This window comes from Vicugna pacos, chromosome 3 (assembly GCF_048564905.1).
Source record: "Vicugna pacos chromosome 3, VicPac4, whole genome shotgun sequence".
In the NCBI taxonomy this organism is placed as follows: domain Eukaryota; kingdom Metazoa; phylum Chordata; class Mammalia; order Artiodactyla; family Camelidae; genus Vicugna; species Vicugna pacos.
Genome location: NC_132989.1, coordinates 42,573,478 through 42,596,101, shown reverse-complemented (window position 1 = coordinate 42,596,101; position 22,624 = coordinate 42,573,478). Strand labels below are relative to the sequence as shown.

Sequence of the window (22,624 nt, the reverse complement as noted above, 5' to 3'; positions counted from 1 at the left end):
TAAACTTCAACTTTGGTTTTCTGTCTTAAGTCTTTTTCCTTAAAATCTGTTATTTTCTTTTTCTTTTTGAGTCCTTCAGGTAATAGACATCCTGAATTGTGATTTGGCCGCTCCTGACTCCTGCCCCTCCTTCCTCTGGCTTTACCTGTGGGAGCTCCCTTGGCTCTGATGCTGCATCACAGGCAGCAGAAGTGCCCTGGCGACATGGTTCCTCCTACAGTCTCACTTCCCCTGCTTTTCTTCATTGTTAGAATGGATCTCTAAAGGGACATTCCCAGTTTCTCTGGGGTACTGTGCATGTGCCTACATCTCAGCCATCATTCTCAGGTCTGCGACTCATCTGATCACTGTAAACTTTTGAGGAAATCTGTATCCTGCTCAAGTCATGGGCCAGGGGCTCTGGGCATCCCCTTTTCTTAATCCAGATGTCACAGAATTTGGCTGGAGGACCTCACAGTTTGCAGTTAGTGGTTCTGTGTCCTTTCCCACTGAACCTTTGAGAGAGCAGTGGATAAAGCGGCTGAATGGGCTTTCACTGCTGTGTTTCTAGTGGAAGTGCTAGAGGGAAAGGTCTCAGCCAGAGAAAGGAAAGAAGCTTGGAAAATCTACCAATGAGGTTATTGGGTCCTTGGCTTATGGAGACATCTGCATTTACTTAAGAATAGAAAGGAGAGGCAGACTTTCATATGGGAGAAAATGACTTTATTGGGATTGATTTTGTTATTCAGAGAAAGCTTTGGCCCAATTTCTATTTCTATTTCATCAGTTAAGATGGTTCATATGATCAAGGCTGTGTTTATTCATCTCTGGCTTCGGCTTCATTGCTTCTGCTAGTGAAGATTTAGTAGGTGACTGGTGTGCTCTGTTTCAACATTAATAACCGGAAGTCCACATCTGTTTCGAGAGGAGACAAGTTGAATTCTTTATTTCAGCAGCCTTGAGTAGTGCCAAGCTTCAGGTGGCGTGAATATGTAGCTGAGCCCTGGGATCAAGTAGGAGAGGGCTGTGCTGTTAGCGCTCAGCTCCAAACCCACCTGTCTCTACCCTGTTTTGTGATGCTGGGGCTGGGACTCTGCGAAACAGCTTTCTCTGTTGCCTGTGGGCTCTCGGTTAGATCTGCCTGTAGAAGGCACTAGAGAGTGAATAGAAGGCTGGAGGGAGGAGGGACACACTGTCCAGTTAGCTCCCTGTTCCTTTCCGCAACTCCCCTTTCTCCTGCCAGTGCATTTGCTTCAAGTCTGCAACTTTTATTTGCACATCTAAGAACCAGCCTCATCATGCCCCCTTGAAGGTAGCAGCACCACCAGGCAGCAGCCCCTCCTCAGAGGTCTGAGTAAACTTGACATAGATGTTTTAGACAAAATTTATCATTGTTTAAGCAAAGTAAATCAATGCTCAGTGATTTATCTTAAGTAGTTGTGTGCAGGGAACTCTAAAATACAGGGAATTACGTTAATAAGTCTTAAGGGAGAATACCAAGGGGAAGAGGATTGTAGGATTCTAATATTAAAATTCCTCTCTTCGGATGTTCTTTGGCTGGTTGTGGTACAAACACAATGAACAAAAGCATTTAATGTATTTTTGTTTAATTTTCTGATAGCTACTAACAGTCGTGTTGCTGGGTTTCTAAGCTTATCCTTGATTGTACTGTGAAACAAATGCAGCATTATAGCTGAAGGTGAGTGCAACACGTAGAGTGAGAGGAAGAGAAGGATCTAGATTTGGCAACAAAATCCTTGTGTAAACTAAAAATATGAAAAGCAGCAGTAATTTCACAGGTCGACTCCCGTGTATGAAATACCTGACTAAGACACCAGTGTCCTAGATCAGGGGCTGCACACCCTCTCTGGGGAGCATCTGGGCAGCAAAGCTCTCCAGTTTGTGGTGGGACTGGCCATCCCGTGGCCCCTATCCACGAAGCCAGTGAGAGAGAACTGAGGCATGTAAGCCCAAGGGCCTTATGGGCTTGAGAGTTTAATGTTATTATTGTTATATTTAAAAACGTATTTTAAGCATTATTCTGTAGAAGTCAGTTCTTTTTTTCAGCTTTCAAAGTATATGAATACTGCAATTTCACAAATCTAGACTTCGTGATTTTCTCTAATAGCTGGAATGTACAGCTTTTTTTTATAGTAAAATTTTTCAGACAGTAATTTAAGATTTTCACATAATTGGTGCATCTTTTTCTTCAGTATCTAGATTGCTGTTGTATTAATGTTGTAAGTTGGAAATTCTTCAGTCTTGTACATATATGGATACAAATACACAAATATGTTTACTTAATGGCCATTTGATGACTTTCCTAATTGTCTTCCTTTGTTGATATATTGTGATTATTTAACTTTCCTACAGGATGTAGTATGTACAGGATCCTTTAGACAAATTTCGATTTTATTTCTTTTAATTTCAACTTGGTGGAAGTGATTTATAAAAGGTTCACGTTGGCAGAAACTAAATTCAATCTGTCCTGATACAGAAAGGGGGCTGTTGTGTATTATTTTCCTGGATAAACTTGTAGAGTACAGATGGATGACCTTCCTCCGGCAAACCAGGTTGTGTGTATGGTTTACTCGATGATGTCCGTGTATCAGCTGATTTCTATGTCCCGTTCCATTTCAGAGCTTGGGGAGCTGATACCTCTGTTTCTGTATATGGACTCAGGTCATGTGACTACATTTGAAATTTCTGAAAGATATAGTTTGAATAACCTCTGCTTGGGGAGAATGCCTTGCTTATATGGACTTACTCCATAATTAATGCAACAAGTGTGGTCTGTCACTGCCATGTGCCGGGTGCTGCTGGCTCTGGGCAGCAGTCAGCCCTACGGAGAAGATCCCTGTGCTCGTGGAGCTAACATTCTGTAGAGAAAGTCAGACAACAAAGTTGTAAAACATGTACTAAAAAGACTGATGATTGTAATAAGTTCCCAGAAGGAAAAAAAATAGGGTCACGTGATAATAACTGGTATGCGGGGAAGAAGTGGTCTGGGAGTTCTCTTTGAAGAGGTGGCACTTGAGCTGAGACCTGAGGATAAGCAAGAGTCAGTCATGCTGAAAACCCTTAAGGAAGAGGGCCCCAGTGTAGGCTGAAGAGGGAGCGAGGACTAAAGCACTGAGTCCAGGAAAAGAATTTGAATGACAGAAGAGACGGAGCACAGGGAGCAAGTAGGAGCCTGGGAAATCATAACCATCATGAAGGGACTTTTAGAAATTTAGGTTTTATTCATCGTGCAGTAAGATGCCAGTGAAGGAGTTTAAGCTGGTGAATGACACAATCTGACGTACAGAGGTGGTTAAGTTCCTAATCAAAGCAGAGTGGTATAAAGGGAGTATTTGTTCATTCTTTCTAAAATCTAGGAACATAACTCTTAAATTAAGTTTCTATTCCCTTATTATGCTTATTTTTATATTATTATGCCTGTTATGCTTAGGATTGTTGTTGTTTCAGTTCAAACCTAAAATTAGACTAAATGAGATCTTGGAAGACTGAGGACTTGCAGGTAGTACACGAATTGCTTTTTTAAAAGCTTCTGTATTCTGTTTTTTTTATAAAGAGAATATATTTATTATAGAGCAGTCATTGCTAATGCTTAATAATCATGAGTCTGATCGGGACCTCAAGGACATATTTGAGGCCTTGGAAGGATCTAGAATAACCTAGTTTACCTGTGGGTAGGCTGAGTGGGGTAGGGTGGGAAATGGCAAATTCATCCTCTCATTGGCAGCCACCCAGGGCTCAAATGTTCCCTTGATGTGGCTGGTAGGACCTTGGTTCGGGACGCTGTATCATCACACCCTTTCCTTCTTCCTTCTTCTTGGACTAGGCTGTCCCCAGGCCTGGGACTGTATCCCTTGAACTGATGTTGCAGTGGAGAAGGTCAGGCAAGGAAAATGTGATTTACTCACCAGTCTCCCGGGAATCTTATATATTAAAAAAGGAAGCCTATTTCCTGTTTATTGTTGTCAAGCACATAAACATGGACATTAGGGTTAGGCTGTATTGGGGAATCAGGCGATACTAGAGAGGTGAGAAAAGAGTGTGACTAGTAGTCCACCACCTACCTTTGGCATCAGTGAAACTTCAGTTATAGAAGTGGTTTTCCATTATGAAAATCTTTAGTCCTACTTGTGGACAATGGTAAGGAGGAACCCAAAAGGTAAACATTTCCAGCACACTTGTGTGATAAAAGAGATAGGAAGAGCACACTAATTCTTTTAGAACAGGGTTTCTCAGCCTTGGCACTATTGACTTCGGGGCCCTAATTCCTTATTGGGATGAGGCTGTGCTGTGCATTGGGGAATATTTGCCAGTGTCCCTGGCTTTTACCCACTCGATGCCAGTACCATCCATTTCAGTTGTGACAATCAAAACTGTCTGCAGACATTGCTGAATGTCCTTTGTCAGGCAGCGTCACAGCTCATCGAGAACCACTGTTTGCGATCCTTGGCCAGGTTAGCCTTTGACCCACCCTTCTTCTCCTTGCCTTGACTCCTTAGGTCATCACTTTTATATTGGGGGATATCCAGAATCTTTTCAACTTTTTTCATCAATATTTTTCTTTATATTCAGTGAAAAATGAAAAATAAGGAATGCATCTGCACCTGCAGTGACTCCAGTTTCTCCCTATTTAGTTTATTTTAAATGTTCAAAGCCCTGACATTGCTCTGATTATCAGGTAGGGGAACTTAGGAAAGATTCCTTATGAAGATGTTGAGTCTTATCTGTGGTAAACACAAGGTGAGAGCAAAGATACCATCAAGAAAAGAAGGCAGGGAAGAAACCTTTTTATCTTATCATATAGAGCTAACATTTGGTCAAATAGTTCCTCAGGGTGAAGAGAACGGAAATTTTACTTTTATAATCTTAAGTTCTGTCAGATGAAAGAAGGGGGAAACAGCTTGAAAGATGTGGGATTTTCAGGTTCTAAAATATATTGATAAAACTTCCTAATTTAATAGCAACAGCAAAAAAAATTTATGAATATATATAAAAATGGATGATCTTCAACTAATGACCTTAGATTTATGGTTTGAGGATATTCTGGAATGGTGAAATGGACAAAACCTGATTCTGGTAAAATATGATTTGGGCACTTAGTAGCTGAGTGATCTTGGACTTAGCATTCTTTGATTTAGAGAGAAAAAAGTCATTCATTAGGTATACATGTACATAATACCTTCAGTCTTAATAATCATTGGCTCTTAGTGGAAATCATATACATGATATTTCATAACTCAGAGTATATAAGAAGGTGGAGAGAAATATACTTTCTCTGTATTTTAGGAGAAGAAATTCAAGAATTTAGTGTCTCAACTTAGCCGAAGTCAAATGTTCGCAGTATCATGGACACAATTCTTACTGAATCAGCTCAATCAGGTCAAAGTTCAGTTTCGCAAGTATATAGTTTTTTAACTTTATTATCTTAATAGGTGTATGATTTAACTGACAAGCAATCCAGGTGAGAGAATGACATTTTTGCTAGTTTCAACCTAGATCATAGAGTTTAATTAATGTCAGTATGTCATTCTGACTTGGATAGAGCCCTATTGCTATTCCTGAGATACTCTTACTTCATTCAAAGATTTAATATTTCCTTTCTTAACAGGATAATTGGGTTTGTAGATATGGAAAACGAGGCCTCTTATAATCTAGTCAAGTCCAAGTCTTCGTATCTCTAGCTGTCTCATTAAGGAACTTGGTTTTCCAGTATGGTGACACTGCTTTGTGAAGTCAGTGAAATCAAATGGAAACTTAATCTCTTGTTAGCTTGTTAACACTAGTGTTGTTAACCAAGCCCATGGCTTTTAATGTTCAGTACTGGACGAGACTTAAATTATAGGCATTGATGATAGGAGAAATGGCAGCTATTGCTAGGAATGTAAGAAGTGAGTACAAGTTCTGTCTCTGATATTTCCTAAAATCGATTGGGAACCATGGTGTTTGCAGGATGTGTTCAACTTTATTAACAGGGAAATCAGTCCTTATTATGAACACAGACCTAAGTTCCATAGCATGAAATAACTCACGTTTCCCCAGCTGCTGCAGTGACTGCAAGGATCACATAATCCCCAGGGATCCACGCCGTGATCCTCAATATTGTTACTGATCAGATCATCCCCACTGTTTTTAAAGCAGCCTCTCATACAACTGGAAAACTATTTGGACACAAGACATAATCAAATTCATGACACAGTACTCTTTATTGACAATACTTTAAATTCCAAGGTGCATAGGTGTTTGCTGGGATCGTCCCCAGGAAGATTCAATGAGGAAATTCTCTTCTGGAGGCAAAGTAAAGTTCAGGGTCAGCTCCTATTTGTAGTCTCCTGTTTCCTCTTTATATCTGAGTACTTGACATTTAAAATGGATGTAGACCAGCGTGTTCTCGGGTAACTGGGACCCCCCCCCCCCTCCTCGCGGTCTCCTCCTTGCCCTGCCTTGATTCTCAAGTGGGGAGGGGGAGGAGAGGGCAGCTGGCCCCACGGCTCCTCTGGGGTTTCACTTTAGCATCACTCCCTTTCTCACTCTTTCTGGGAGTGAGAAGTCCCAATACTCTTAAAAATTCAAAATAGTTCCAAAACTTTCTTTGTACCCATTCTGCTTTTTTCCGCTAGGACCAAACACCCTCCAGTCCAGTTGCCAAGTTGGCCAGTGCTTTGCTCTGTGATTTCCTTCTCATAATGCCTCCTTGCTTTTCTGTTTCTAATTTTAATCTCCCAATCAAAACTCAGGTCTGCTGATCCATTTTTTTTCTAACTTATTCTGTCAGTTAACTTTTGTCTTCTATAGTCTGGATAAAATCTAATTTGTGTTTGAGTGCAGATCTGGTAGAACATGTATTTTAAGGACCCCCTTCTCCTCCTTTTCATAAACCAGATCCTGGAAAAGTCAATTATCTATATATACTTTGTTCTCTATTTACAGCTTGAACCAATATGAGCCAATATGCTGTATCATAATTGTTTTCAAGAAAATAATGTATCAGTGGCTTGGTGGAATTTTTTTTTCCATCTGTCAGTTCAGTCTTCTCATGAAGGTTTGGATTTATTTGTCCTGAACTGTTAGCTCCAGATTTAATTACAAGTGAATGCTGTTATCATTTTCTTCTGCCTTGCTTGTGGGAGAGTGATGTTTGCTGTCTGCAGCAATAAAACTACAGGAGAATTTTTCTGTGCTTGGAGCAGCAGCAAGATTAGGAAAGGAACCCATATGCTTCTTCTATCTCAGGAAAAAGGAAGAGGGATATTTTACCAGGCCAAACTTTTGTATCAACATTGGTACAGTATTCATTAGAAAGAGGATTTTTCAGTAGTATTTTTGAAGTTATTTTCCTTTTTGTATAATGTTAAGGAAGGTATCATGCACTCAGGAAGCTGGCCTTATGAACTATGCTAGCTGCTCTTATCTGATCTTAACAACATTCCTTAATATGTAAAATATTAGGTGATGTGGGAAGTTAGCCATCCAGAGACTATTTTTGGCATAGCCTTTCAGGCCATATAGTAGAAAGAGCAAGAGGACTGAGAAGATAAGAAATGGAGTCTCTTCTTACACTTGTCACTGAAATGCTGTGTGACCTTGGGCAATTCATTTAACCTCTCTGAGACACAGATTTCATATATATATGAAATTCCAGATTCCCAAGAATTCCAAAATTGCTATGACATTCAAAAGGGTTAAATTAGTCCTTCAGATCATTTATAGAGGCTCTCTTGTTCAGCAGACAACTTCAGAATGGTGTCTACCTTCAAATAAAAATGCGTTTCTAAATATACATACTGCCCAAATTTTGGTGAACCCCTTTCCCTGTATCAGACTGCTTCAGTTCTTTGAATCTCATTGAGAATAAACTTCCTTTCTTTTTAACTAGTGCATTATGTAATCAGTACTTAAATATGACCTCCTTGCTTTCAGCCTCTGTCTGAAGTGGGAGGTTGTAATGCTCTCAGCCTCTAGTCAAGCCCCTACAGAGCATTTCTGATCATGGGTCCTTGTATCTCTTCGTGATCTTTCTGAGCATCTAAAGGTAGGGTTGGTAGTTTAGTGTTGAAATCTATTCCTCTTCCCTTGGGCTTAAACCCATTAGACAAACACCATCCACGGCAGTCTTATTTGACAAGCGAAGGAATTCAGCTTTTTCTAAATAGGGGGAAATGTTCACTAGGGCAACAGTTTCAAACATTTTATTCCTACATACCTACTAAGAGAATTTTGAAAAATTATGTAACTGTTCTCCCATATTTTTTAAGTGGGTAACTTTATTTTTCAATGTAAGTTAAAAATATTTGAGAAGAATGATCATTTCTGGTGCGTTGTAGTTGTTATATTGTTCTCTCAAATATTTCCACAGAAATCTAAATGCCTTGGAGATTTTATACCCTCCATCATCTCCTTACAGGATAAATAAGAAGTTTTCTTTAACAGAAATTTTACATCATTCCATTTATTTTTGGACTTATATTTGTATTTCAGTTTCTTCCGAGAGTTTTACCCCAATATATTTTATGCTTAGAATTCTATTATTGATCACTTTACCATATGTCTCTGCAACAAAAATATTTATATAAATTGAAACTATTTTTTTCTAAATTTGACCTTACCATGATATTCTTTCTAAATTTTTTTTATTTAAAAAAAAACCTTTCTTCTGGATTGAGTTACCATGACAATGACTATTTCTGCAGAGTTAATGAAAATAAAATAGATCATTAAAAATTTTGATGAGTGACTTTTAAACATGAGGTACATTTTTAAGGAAATGTGTCTCCTAATAAAACTAGTGACATTTTTGTCAAGTTAATTTATGAATCCATAAAAATTGCTCATTGCTAGAATAAAATAGGACTGACCATCACTTTTATTTATGTTTTTGTTTTCTAGATGTAAGCACCAAAGCCATGTTCCCACACAAGTATATAGAAGTGGAAGTTCTGTTATATCAAAGGCAATGAGTTTTTGACCTTCTTCCAAGTCATACATCCAATTCATATCCATATCATATGTTTGATAACACAGTTTTATGTTATCACAAGTTGTCTTTAATACTATATCAGCTGATAACTTGATTAGGTCCTCCTTTGATTTTGTTATAATTAAGGAATGGAAAACCATCTGATTTCCAAGTGGATTTATTATCTAGTCATTGGAGAAACCCTCGTTCCCAATTTCTGGAATGTATATCGAGAAAGCTTTCTCAAGACTTATCAATTGATTATTAATTATACCCATTATTCTTTACTCTTAGGGACCTTGTTAAATATGACATATTCAGAAAGGGTTGGAAAAGAAAAATATATTAATTTTAAAGCACTTTTGTCAAAGCTACTTTTTAATAAGTGTTTCTATTTCTTCTCTTCTAATATGTGTGTCTCTCTCTATATATATGTCACAACTTGAAGCTTTAGATTTAGCTCAACTATGGAAAATGTCTACCTTATAACCAATTTGCAAAGCCGGTGTTGACTGTCAAACCTTTCAAATTAAGCTGAAAATGCTCCCATAACATCATCTAAACCTGTCTCCTGGGTGAATGACCACAGCTACACACATGCATCTCTAACCACTCCTTTCCCAAAAGCCCTGACCCTCAATTTTGTTAGCTCTGATGATCTGCACCACTAGGGAATCATAACAAAGTGCAGTGTCTGAGACCTCGGCAGTCATCCGCCCAAGCCCCTCCTTTCACACACAGTTTCTCACTTGGCAGTTACCACTTGTTGCTTGATGTGTCAGAAGACAGAGAATTTCAGCAGTGCTGAGCCACTGTCTAGCCATTCTCTGCTGCTCCTGACTCAGGGATTGTCACAACTGTTTATTTTATTTTAGTGCAGGAAAACCTTTTGTTTCCCTTTTAAATGAATATTTGAAAAGATAAAAGCGTAACTGCTTTATTGTAATTATGAAAGTGGGACTCCTACCCCCTCATCTGTCCTTGAGTTCTGGGCAACCAGGTTTGAGAAGCACTTTCTCTACTGGCCTCTCACCTGCCAGTCTCACTTGCCTCCAACACTTTTGTCACAGATCATCAAGCAGTGGTTCTCATACTTACTCATACCCAAGTCTACCCCCAAGAGCTTCTGTTTACTTGCTCTGAGGTCTTCTGGCCAAGGTGATTGTAATGTACAGCCAAAGTTCAAAACCCCTGCATCAGATTCTTTTTTTTTTTAATGTAAATTTGAGTATGTCACACTCAACCCTAACATTTTAAAGCTTCTTAGTGGGTTCCCAGTGTGTTTCCCAGACCATCAGCTTCATCATCACCTGGGAACTTGTTAGAAATACACATTATCTAGCCTAAAATCAGAAATGCTGGGAGTAGGATTCCACAGTCTGTATTTTGACAAGCCCTCCACGGAATTCTCATTTATGCTTAAGTTTGAGAACCACTGACTTATAAAATAAAGTCCTAAATTGGAGTCTAGTGTAAAAGAATCTTCCCTCTCTGAATGTTGCCCATCCCCCATTGAATGAATGCTTTATGCTAGCCATACTGATAAAGTACCCACTCTGTAATTTGTGTTATGTTAATTAGATTTTGTTTGTTAATTATTTTAAATCAGATAATTTCATGGAATCACATTTTAGTATATCTATCCTTCTGGTGGTTTTGAAACTTTATTGGGCAAAATAATCCCTTAGAAAATTTGTTTTAAGAAATGCCTGAAGCCACCTTCAGAGATTCTGATTCTATAAGTCTGGTGGGGCTCAGAAGGGCATTTTAAAAGCATCACAACTGGTTTCTGATAGTAGGCAAAACCACCACTCTGAGGGTCACTTTTGACCACAAGCAATTTTAGTTCTGTTCTCCAAGTGACCACATGGGCAAGTCTGTGAGTTGGTTTAAAAAAAGACATCTTGTGTATCTGCTTTCCCTGCATTGGTGAAAACTAAATCTAAAAAAGACACATTCTTCAGCATTGTGGTAATTTGTGAAAATACCTGTTTACTCAGGAGTACTGCCTGGACTTAATTTTATTTGAATTTTTAAAAAAAGCAACAAAAGAGAATACATAGAAAAGACATTGAATGTCAAGTAGGTAAAGCCTAGTTTAGAAACTTAGCAAGGTCTTTCTGTTTAAATTATATGAGAATCAGGTTTAAGGGATTCAAGCTGGTTCTTGAAGTCAAAACTGGTTTCTTTTGGAAACAAATCATTCGGTGAGAGGTAAGGAACACAGCTCTTTATTTTTATTTTACAGCTTTTTTCCATTGAAGTACCTTTTGCCGTGGTCAAATTCAGTTGCTCATACATATGTAGGTCTATATCTGAACTATGTTCTGTTCATGTGTATGTCAGATCTTTCCCTGATGCCGAACTGTCTTGATTAATACAGCTTTTCCATAACTCAGACAGTGTAAGCCCTCCAATTTTGTTCTTTGTTTCTTCTTCAAAATTGCTCTGGCTATTCTGAGTCATTTACATTAGAAACAATTTGTCAATATTTACAAAAACAGCCTTTTGACACTTTGGGATGCTGAATCTGTAGATCAATTTGTGCATAACCGATATCTTAACAACACTGAATCTTCCGATTCAGGAACATAACATAGCTCGCCATTTAATTAGGTCATTAAAAATATCTTAAAAAAAGAAGTCTTTGGTTTTCAGGTTCAGATGTTGCACATATTTTGTTATATTTATCTCCGACTATTTCCTGTTTTTTGATGTTGATTCTAGTGGTAATAACATTTTTAAATGTTCATTTTTAATCAATTTGTTAATATATAAAAAATTATTTTCATGTATTCACCTATCTAGTAACCTTGCTAACTTGCATAATAGATCTAAAAACTTTTTTGGCAAACTTGTTAGAATTTTCTATGTAGACAATGTATTGTCTGTGAACAAAGACAGTTTTACTTCTTTCTTTCTGATCTCTATGTCTTTTTTTTTTTTTCTTGCCTTATTGCACTGACTAGAAATTCTAATACAGTGTTAAATAGGAGTGGTGAGGGCAGGCATCATCCTCTTTCTGCCCTTATGGGAAGAGTATTCAATCTTTCATCATTAAGTATATTAGCTGTCAGGTTTTTTTGTTTATTTGTTTGATAGTTTTTATCAGATTGAGGTAGTTCCCTTGCATTCCTAGTTTGCTGAGAGGTTTTTTTTATCACTAATGGATATTGAAGTTTGTCAAATACTTTTTCTACATTTGTTGAGATGACTGTGTATTTTTTCAGTGTGTGTATGTTTATGTTGGTGTTGATGATCTAGCACCTTTGTTTGGGTAAGAGAAATTACCTTCTGAAATGGGGAAATTCTAAACCTGAACTGTCATTTGCAATTAAAAAAAAAAAAACTCTTTGTGTCTTGGAGTATTTCCCTCTGATGTACTTCATGGCATTAAACTATTGGAATAAATAGAGAAATAGTTGATTTTTCCTTTCATCTATGCTAATGCTTTCCATTAGAAATCAATGAGATTGCATTATCTAAATTTAGTACTGGCATTCTCCTAGGCAAAATAATGAAATGTCTTTCTTAGGAATGGAAAAGGGAATTAATGTTGATTAAGAATTGACTATTCTTAGATAGGCTGTTTGGGTACATTTTATCATTTTAAATTATTTTTACATACCTTGTATATCAGGGTCATCTTCATTTTTCAAATGAGATAGACTCAGAAATTTAGTTATTTACTTATACAATGAATCTGATTCACACATTTTTAGTTTTAAAAACAATATTACATTACAGAATGTTTGAAGAAATGAAGGAGTAAGTCTCTTACCATCCCAGCACTCTTATGCAGTAAGTATTTTTGGGAATTGATGTTGATTTTTTTTTCTTTGTCTAAACATCTATAACATCAGTATGAAGAGCCATTTTATTAACTGCTTATATATATACCTCTTGATCCTTACCATTTCCCCAAGTGTGCATAGAGGAGATGTGTAGATAAAATATCTTGTACAATATCTAGCACTTCATATGCACCAATAAATATAGCTAGTATTGTCATTATCATTGCCTTTTGTATCTTGACCACAATATGGCCTCCCCAAGGGTGTAGACCATTTTCCCAACACTTTCTAAAATTCTCAACAGTATGCATCATAGTGCTGAACATGAGGAAATGGTTTTAAGAAATACTTGGGGGTGGATGAACTAACCCAGGACCTTAGTTTGGCAGAGCAGAAACTCATTCTGTCCAGCCTAAGCATGGAGGAGGAGGATCAAGAGGAGGAAGAGAGTAAGAAAGACTGAAAAACTCTGGTAATAGCAGCAAACAGAATTTTGGAGCACATGGTACTGCCTCTTAATCAAAATATCAAATTCAGGGCAAAGGAAATACTCAGTTGTAGGAACAGAGCATCACAGTGTGTGGTTTCATGCTTTCAACTCATTCTGAAACCTACCTCCTTCACACCACGGACATCATCCCCTCTATGCTCCAAAATAAATTTCTAATCCTGACCCACCAGTGAGAGCCTTGTTTATTCCAAGGAAGAGGAAGAATAACACTGCACAGTGGGAAAGCAAGTGGAACCCAAAATCTGAAGGCATGCATTTGAATTCTGGTTCCATGTTTCAGGGTACTTTTAGGATGCTTTTGGTGGTAAGTTAAAATAAAAAACAGAACACATCAAAACTCTCTTAATTGATTTACGAATAAATTAATTCCTTATCTCACATGATGGAACTTCCAGAAGTGAGAAGGGCTTCAGATGTGGTTGTTAGCTCCTCAAAGATGGATAGAAGAATGAAGGGACGGCAGTCTCTAGGTTCTTGACTACATCTTTGAGGAGCTTTTTAAGAAGTCCCCTGACAGTCTTCACAACACATTTGGATAAGATTAGGTGAAGAGTCTGTTCTGAATCCAACTGCCAGCAAGGGAAATGAGTTATTGCAAAACCACCAGGTCTATCTTGGACCTAGGGTGGGACTAGCTTCCCATAAAGCTCATCTATGCACAAAATCTTGGTTTTAAAGATAAAAAGTGGGGACTGGGTGCTGGATAGGACACCTTTATGCTTCTGTATGTTGCCTCTTCTGAGCCGGGTGTACTTAGGCTAGAGTCAGTGTCCTACGTGCTTTTGAGTTTGAGGTTATCACCTGTCATTGGGGATAATAATACTCCTCTCACAGGATCCTATGTAGGTTAACTGAAATTATGTATGTAGAAGAGCTATGCAAAGTATTTTTATTACTGTCTCATCCCTGTAGTTCACACCAATTTCCAGCAAAGTTTAATAGTTCAATATTAGTTTTATGTGCATTAGTCACTTCTCCAATTACACTGTAAACATCTTACAGGTGAGAATCATGCTGCTTTGGTATTTTATATTCTTTAGAACGTAATGAGCACATAATATGTTATACATGTTTAATTGACTGTTGTATTCTTCATTTGAAAACCATTTTTTACAGATAAAAGAGAAGTAGTCCTTGTTTAAAAAATTGTTTATTCTATTTTTTTCTCTTTTCCTTACCTTTTACAATATATTGATTCATTTATTAGCACTTCTGCAAATAAATTCGAAATACATTCATTTCTTCCAAGATTTTAATGGCTCTGTAGAATTTCCACTAGGGTCAGTAATAAAGTACTAGATGGAAATGAGGATCTATAGGCTGAAAATGATTCAGTTCAGGGCCTGAGTATATCACATGGTATGTTATTCAGCCTCTTCTCTAATATTTTAATCCTGGTACAATTCAAGTTAATGATAAATATGATTAATGATAAACATGATACACAGCCCCGGAGGGAAAATGAGCTATGTGGAAACCCATCAGGCTGGGGAGTGTACATGGATATAGAGTTGGTTGGGAAAGTCACTACTTCTTGTAATCAGAGAATACATTGGTTTTAAGCCTTATCTCTTAAGCTTTTTGTATCAGTAGACACATTTCTCGTTCCCACTCTCAAAGTTACCATCCTAGTCCAGAGTCACTGCCCATTTCAGTTTATCTAGGATTTATCAGCCTTGGATTCTTTAAAAATATATTAATTGTTTTTAGTCTAATATTATACTTATTTTTCATGGCTACTTTATAGCACCTACTAAGTTACTAGGTACATGTAATAATTGCCGCCACCATAATTAATGGGGAACCTCTGCCAGGTTTGAAGTTTAATGTTTACATTTATTTTAAAATGACTTTTAGGTTAACTTCTATTAGTCCCATTTCATAGAGAAGGAAAACAAAGCCAAGAGTTTTTAAGTAACTTGTTCAAACTAAGTGGTAGATGTAGGATTTGAATCCATGTGCTTTTGGTTTTAAAGCTTCTGCTCTCATTTGACTGTATGTCCAATGAGATCTTTCTGGGTCTCCATGTCCTGGTATGTTAAAGTTGAACAGTATGATTACCAAGATTTTCTCTTGCCTTGAGATTCTGCAAATGTTATGAATTCTAAGATTGATCAAAATCTCATAGGGAAATACAATTCATGGCATCCATATTCTTGATTAACATACATGAGTCAGGTAGATATCTTTAAAAGAAAAAGGACTTTACTCACATGTGGTTTTGTACATAGGTATGCATATGAATATAGATATATGTGATATCTTCTTTAGTGTTAAATATTTAGAAGTTTAACCAAGATTTTAGAAGTTGTGAGGTATAGAAAATCCCTCAAATGTACCATTAACAGTAGCTTTCCTTGAAAATAAAGAAAATATTTTGATTGTTTGATAATTGATACTATAAATATTAGGTGTTTTCCAAGAAATAGGATAGATAGGTACTCTCACTAATGGTTATTTCTGTTAGTTGAGTTGATGGGCTTTCCTAAGGGCCAAAATTTAAATACCCTAATTAAAAAAAAATTATTTCAACAGATCGCTGTTACACAAATCTCAATTTTTCTGGAGTTTGTGAAAAACATGATCATGAGTCGTTGAGCTTACTTTGATCGAGGAAGGCAATATATCCTGCTAACCCAAAACCTTATCTTTTATTTTGAGAAGTAAGTTGGTGAGCACAGCCAAATTTAAGTTAGAATAACTTCTGTGGTCAATGAAAAAGAAAATACAAATCCTGTTTCCGAGGAAAGTATATTTAGTGATGACTCAGACGAATGCTGGGACCTGATAACAGGGCTCCTTCGAGTTCTTAATTGAAAAGTGACTACAACAAGGGATCGACAGAGATCACCTCTGATTTCCAGATAAATGCACAAATCCAATGTCACTGAAAGCTGATAAGCCGGATTTCCAGAAAAGAAATTTTAAAAGCATCTACCGCCCTGCTTGCTTCAAAATAGGAAAACTCCAAAGCAACTTCGTTTATTTGACAACTGAATTTTTAATGGCTATCTGAGTGTCATTGGCAGTAAAGTAGGATTATTTCCATTTTCTCAGACTTTTTGAAGCGCCTGTGCTCCCTGTAGCTATCCAAATGCAAAGTAACAAGATAATGTCAATAGCCAGCATAAGGGCTTTTCATTTTAGTTATTACAGCAGAACACTCCCCTCTAAGGTTGTTGGTTTCCCAGTGTGCTAAGAAATACATCTTTCTGAGCAAGATATTTGCAATCATCTCACCCTTACCCCTACACCTCAGGGTGAATGTTACACAGTATGACAGGCGTATTAGGAAGGAAATAGAGTGGATATCTCTACTAATTTATTCCCCATGAAAGAGGCTTCTGGTACTTGATGCAAATCAGAACTCAATGTCTGCATGGTATTCTGTCACTCCTCGCTTTGACATGGCCACTGAGACTACTTCGTTTGCAACTGCAGGGAGAAAAATACTAACTCAGTGGGAGGAGCTAATTAACTATGGAGGCCCAGGAAGAGGATCCTGTTTGGAGAAGAAAGGACCAATGACCTCAGAGCCTTTCTTTTCTCTTATAAAGTGGGTTTTCTACCCGTGTCTCTGCAGATTCTCAAATTAGTATTGGTATGTAGGAGATTTCTTAGGAAACACTTGAGCTCAGCACCTAGGGAGTGGAAGGAAAGGGAAAGGAGCAGGACTGATCAGAGGAAGTGGGGCTGCAATCTCAAAGATGTTCTCAGCTAACTTCAGGGGAAGTTCTGAAACTGAATGTTATTCTACGTTGCAGCAAGGGGGCTTGTACTTTATGTTCCTGTGTTGACAGTCACTGACTGGTTGGAGGCTCCCCCCAGGAAGGAGGTGTGCCCTGGGGTAAAACCTCTCTTCAGCTGAAACAATTTCTGGAAAGAAGTGACAGTTGAGAGCTGTCAGCCACCATGTTTCCCAGAGCATCAGATCCTTCAGTCCTGTAGGAAGATCTGTGGAGCACACCACAGTGTTTGTTTTTTCCAGGTTATGGTGGGACACCAGAGCCATGAGTTTTGGACTGAGCTTTGAGGTAGAGCTGTGGGTGAGAAGAATATATTTTTTCCAGAAGATTCTAAAAGAAAAATCTGGAAATAAATAAATATATAAAAATATTTATGTATTAGATAAATGTATACAATGTATATGCTATTTCTTTCTTAAAATGAAATGGGAGAATTGCTTTTCCATGTTTCCTGCTCTGATTGCATATTATTGTCCTTTTGTGACTTTACTTTTTCAAGTCAAAGCTTTGTATATATAAACATACATATATATACCTAGCTTTACCTGTATGAAAACATTGAGGAAATACAGAGATTTCTCCCGGGCTTCCCTCCAACCCCAGAGAGTGTCTGAGGCTCCTTTGAAGATAGTTAGAAGATCTTGGAGTAAATTCTCACAAATTTATCATTAAATCACCAGAAACAGAAATGGTACCCAATAATAATAGGAGGTTTAACATATTTTCCAGTAAATCGTTCATGCAGTAAAGTTTGAAAACCTAAAAAGAATCTTATGTCTTTTAGATATTTCTGAAATATGCATGTAATGATTACTTTTATGTCTCAACTTGGATAGGCCATGGTACACAGATATTTGATTGAACATTATTTTAGGTGCTTTTGTGAGGATATTTTTAAGATATGAGTAATATTTACATCAGTGGGCTTTGAGTAAAGCAGATTACCCTCCATAATGTGGGTAGAACTCGTTCAGTCAGTTGAAGGCCTCCCCAGTGAAGAGGCTGGGAGTGCTTTAAAAAAGAGAAGATGAAACAAGATGACTGAGAAACTTTAGGAGGTAAAGGTTAGGGAGAGGAGGAGGAGGATTTGGCCAAAGAGAGTGAGAAGGAACAGTAGAGAGAGAAGAGGAAAACCCAGAGTGTGAGATCATCCAAGGAAAACAGAAGGCATATTTCACAGAAGGATTCCATTGGGTGTGGCTGATGAGAGATCAAGGAAGATGAGGTCAGAAAATGTCATTAGATCAGGCAGCTGGAGGTCCATAATGACCCAATCAGAAGAAGAGTAGTTTTGGCAGACAATAACTCTGCTTTCAGTGTCAAAGTTATCTTTTAGCCATATTTGGTGGATTCCCTGAGCATCTCTAACAACTGGATTTTTTTAAACTAAATGTTTTAGAAAGTTTTCTATAGAACAGAGCGTTGTTTAACAGAATTGAAAATGTCACTGTTTTAGCACACAGCAAATTCATACAATTGATATTGATTTCCATAGTTGAATATGCGTGAACAATGACATTTTAAAGAAAATTTCAAAGTGAGTATGCCATTGGTACAATTGTGTTATAAAAGTGAAGTCACATATCTTCTTAGTCTACTTTGTACTGGTCCTAAACTTACTGTTTCCAGTTTGCTTTTTAATTTAAAATTAGTGCAGAAAATCAAAGAGGCTAGAATGGTAGAAATTATGAAAGGGATGAATTGGAGGAATGGTCCTGTGAGACAAAATGAGTGATGTTGTCTAGTCTATATAAGAAAATAAGAAGAGATCACCCTGTAATTCTTCCATCACTGCTATCGAGAAGTAGAGAGAGGATGCTGACTAGGGGCTCTTCATCTCCATGGAGGGCCAAAGGAAGATGAATTAGGCTAGAATTGCTGTAAGAGATAATTGGTCTGATAATAAGAACTTTTGGACTTTAAGTGATTTAAAAACTTGAGAAGGTTATGAAGAAAACTATGAGATTTCCCGTCTTACAACACATTTAGCAAAAGAGTTGGCAGGCCAGTTAGCTTTCTGTCGTTCTTTAATGGGGTTCCCTGGGAGTGGAAGGTCATCGTGCATCACCAAAGGGCATCCTTGGTAAAAGAAATAAGCAGGTGAAGGCCCTGACTAGGACGGCTGAGCTTTACTGACTTTCTTCTCATAACATCTTTGGATTTTGTCTTTATGAAGTTTAAAAACCCCAAGAAGTCCTCTGAGACTCACTTTAAAGCATTTGGGAGGCCTGGGATTTGGGTACTTTTGAGCTTTTGCTTACGCCCTATTTAATGAAGTTGATTCAGTATGCAGTGGATTGCATTCTGGCCTTCTCTTATAAGCTAGGACCATTATCTTCTGTAAGTACTTTCCTCATGTGCCAATTTCTGCAAGATCTCTACTGTTTCTAAGTCCCATTTTTCTTTTAATAATCTGAGTCTGCAGCTCTTGTGAGCCTAGGAAGTTTACTTACCTTCCCAAATATTTCTGAGGATCCCAGGAAATGCTGGGTCTTCTTTGTTGGCCACACTTCCCTTTAAACCACTGTTCTGACTTCTCTTACTATTTCATTTTTTGCACCTCCAGAAAGCTTTTCCACATTACTGAGCTGCTTCCCTTGTCCCCGTCTCTCTGTGCATGGATATAGCCCTTCCTTTAAATGTTCCCCACCCAATGGACACAAAAGGTTTTAATAGACTTTACTGAGTTTAAAGGCAACAAAGAGGGTGTGAGAGGTGGATTATACCACAGAAAAGGAAAATAAACCTGGACACATATATTACTGCTTCTGGGGTCCATCCATGTGCAACATATGGACCCCCTACTGACTCTTTCTTCTTGACTCTGGATTGCCGCCATGTTGCTAGGAGCCATTGATCTTCCAATATAAGTGTCTCCTTTCTTATCTTTAATTTCTCATCCCTAATTTCCTGGGTCTTAGGACCCCAGCGCTTTTCCTTATCTGCTTTATAAGGAAGCAATAAGTAAGTCATGTCCTGATTTTCAACGTTTTACATTATTTTGGCAGAGCAATTTAAGTTTAGTTATTCATTAACTCAACTATGTCGTTCCAGAATAGCCTTTGCTTTCTTTTGCAGAGTAAAGTACATGCAATGATTCTGTTTTGTACTTTTCATCAGTAGAGCCCTGGCCCTTAAAAGAACTTTGCAACTCCAAGATGACCAATTATTCTCAAAGGCTCCAAAGGTCCCAAATCAAATTATTAAGCATATGTGTAGTTAAAGTACTTAAACTTTCCTTTCCCTGAGTCAGTTTCTGCTAGTTTCAGCTACTGGAAAATGTGTTTCCAAGAAAATACATGTGTGTGTGAATTTCCAGAAGTTCAAAAAATGTCTCCCCATTACATTAATATTGCTGATACTGCATAATCTACCTTATGGTGGTGCTCAGTAGCAAAGAGTATGCAGACCAAAGCATACTCATACAAAAACTTTTTAAAGAATGTGGAGAGGGATTAAAGAATGAACTTTGCTCCCAGTCTGCAGCATCCGTCAGCTTCCAGTCCTGTTGATGTTGCGTCCTTAATGTCTCTCAAATATGTCTCTTCTGTTTTGCAGTTACCTGCCTGAAGACAGTCTCTGCTGTTCTCACATTCCCAGCTCCTAACCAAGACTGGCAAATAAGAGGTACTCATTCCAAGATTGTTCCATGATTAGCTGCACAGAGGAATGAATGAGAAGGAACTGGGTAATGCTAGAAATTTAAGGGTGGAATCCTAGGCAAACAGGCTGCCTTTTTTCTCTGAAGAAAGCTGGAAGAGAGTAAGGGAATTACATGTAGGGCTCAAAAGAACAAAGTGAAGTTGAAAAAGAATGTAAAGACTGCAATGAATTTTTATAAATGAATTAGTCAGGAGAGGGGAAGTGTGGTTGAAGTTCTTATGTAAAGACAGAAGATGTTTATTTATTTACAAGCTAAACTTGAGGCATTAACAGGATGTGAGAATAAATGTAACCAGAACCCTTCTTTATTAGATGCTCACCTTAGTGTTACCTAGCATAACACTAAGCAGGTCATGAACGTTTTATTTAGTCTTTATATCAAGTCTATACAGGTAGATATTAGTATTATCATCATTTTATGGATGGAGGACTTGAAACATGGAGAAAATAACTTGCCTACTGTCAAGTGACTAGTGAAGGATGGAATCGGGATTTGAACCCAGATCTGTCTGAATCTAGATATTGTGCTCTTAGCTTCTGTAGTATGTTGCATAGAAATACTGCTAATACATTGTATCTCCCTAGTCTTAGTGGGGTTTGGTTATCATGTTTGGAAGAAGGAAACAGCATAAAGGCAGGGGTATAAGTTTAAAGACAAATAGAAAATGCAGGGAGAAGGGACTCCAGACAGTCTTAACTCATTTCACAATCTTGCCTAGGGTTGTCTTGGTGTAGGCTGAGTATTTTTTATGATAACTATATGCCAGGTAAACACTTAATCCCCTGCCTCCAAATTCATTTCGTAGATGAAGAAGCTAACGTTCCGAGAGCTAGCACCTGTATAAACTCATAGTTGATACCTTAAAGCTGGGATTCAACCCTTGACCTGTCAGTCTTTAGGCCACATTCTTGCCATAACTCCATAGGAAATTTTTGTGTGATAGCAAATATTTATCATAGGTGGATGTGTAATTGTTTATAGTGAAAGGATAGCATAGAGATTATGTAACTTAACTCCTCCATTTTGTCCCTGAGGAAATGGAGTATTGGAGAAGCAAGTTGACTTTATAATGATCACAGATCTAGTCAGTCAAAAAGCCTTGCTAGGAGCCATGTTTTTTTGTTTTTGTTTATTTTGTTTTGTATTGTTTTAATGGGAGAAAAGATTTAAGAGCACATTCCTCTCCATCTGGCACTGAGACCCCCTCCCCCCAGCAGGGACTCACCCAGCTTTGTCACTAGGTCCCACCAAGGATGTTGGCAGTGTCCACCTGCCCCCCAAGGTCTCCTTTGGATGGTGACATGTAGCCATGGTTCTTGAGTTTTATTGAGCCTTCTTTTTGCCACTAGAAAAAACTGCCTTTTTAAATTTCGGGGATGTTCTTTGATCAAGGGCATATCCATTCCCATAAACCAACATGATTCAAGGGTGAGCCTTGAGGCAGTCCCTCTTTCAAGAAAAGAACCTAACAAAGGACACCACCTTGGGCTCTGATCCATTTTCTTTGGTGGTGCCAGGTGTGTGGACTTAGATTCTATTGACTTGCCTGCAGGCTTTCTGTTAGACTTCTGGAAAAAAAAATCTGCCTGTCAGCTGCTTAAAAATGAAGTCTAATTATTTTCCATTCTGCAGTGATAGATGTCAGAGTGATGGTGTATTTGCATTCACATGCTGCAAATATTTAACATAAATTATATACTAAATATTTGAATTCACTCAAGCAAATTGTGTTTCCCTGGAATACCTCCTATCTGCTGAATTGTAGAATTCTGGGATTTTATGAAGCAAAGGGAACACTGACGAAATTAAACAAACTTGGGAACAACAGACTGTCTAAATTATATATGTATTATTGTCTCTCATTTGCATGACCAATTATAAGGAAGTTCCTTATTGTGAGATGCAATAATTTTATATAATTGCAGCAGCTTCAGCAGTTTTGAAGGAGGTTTCCCTAGC

General features: G+C 37.8%; 1 long non-coding RNA gene across 1 annotated transcript in view; it reads left to right on the top strand.

The window, feature by feature from the left end:
- LOC140689534 (uncharacterized) overlaps positions 1 to 22,624 on the top strand; it is a 225,298-nt gene that overhangs the window by 91,613 nt on the left and 111,061 nt on the right. Inside the window, exon 2 of the long non-coding RNA XR_012064582.1 lies at positions 20,560 to 20,628. This is a non-coding gene — a long non-coding RNA (uncharacterized lncRNA). The remainder of the gene's footprint in view (positions 1 to 20,559; positions 20,629 to 22,624) is intronic.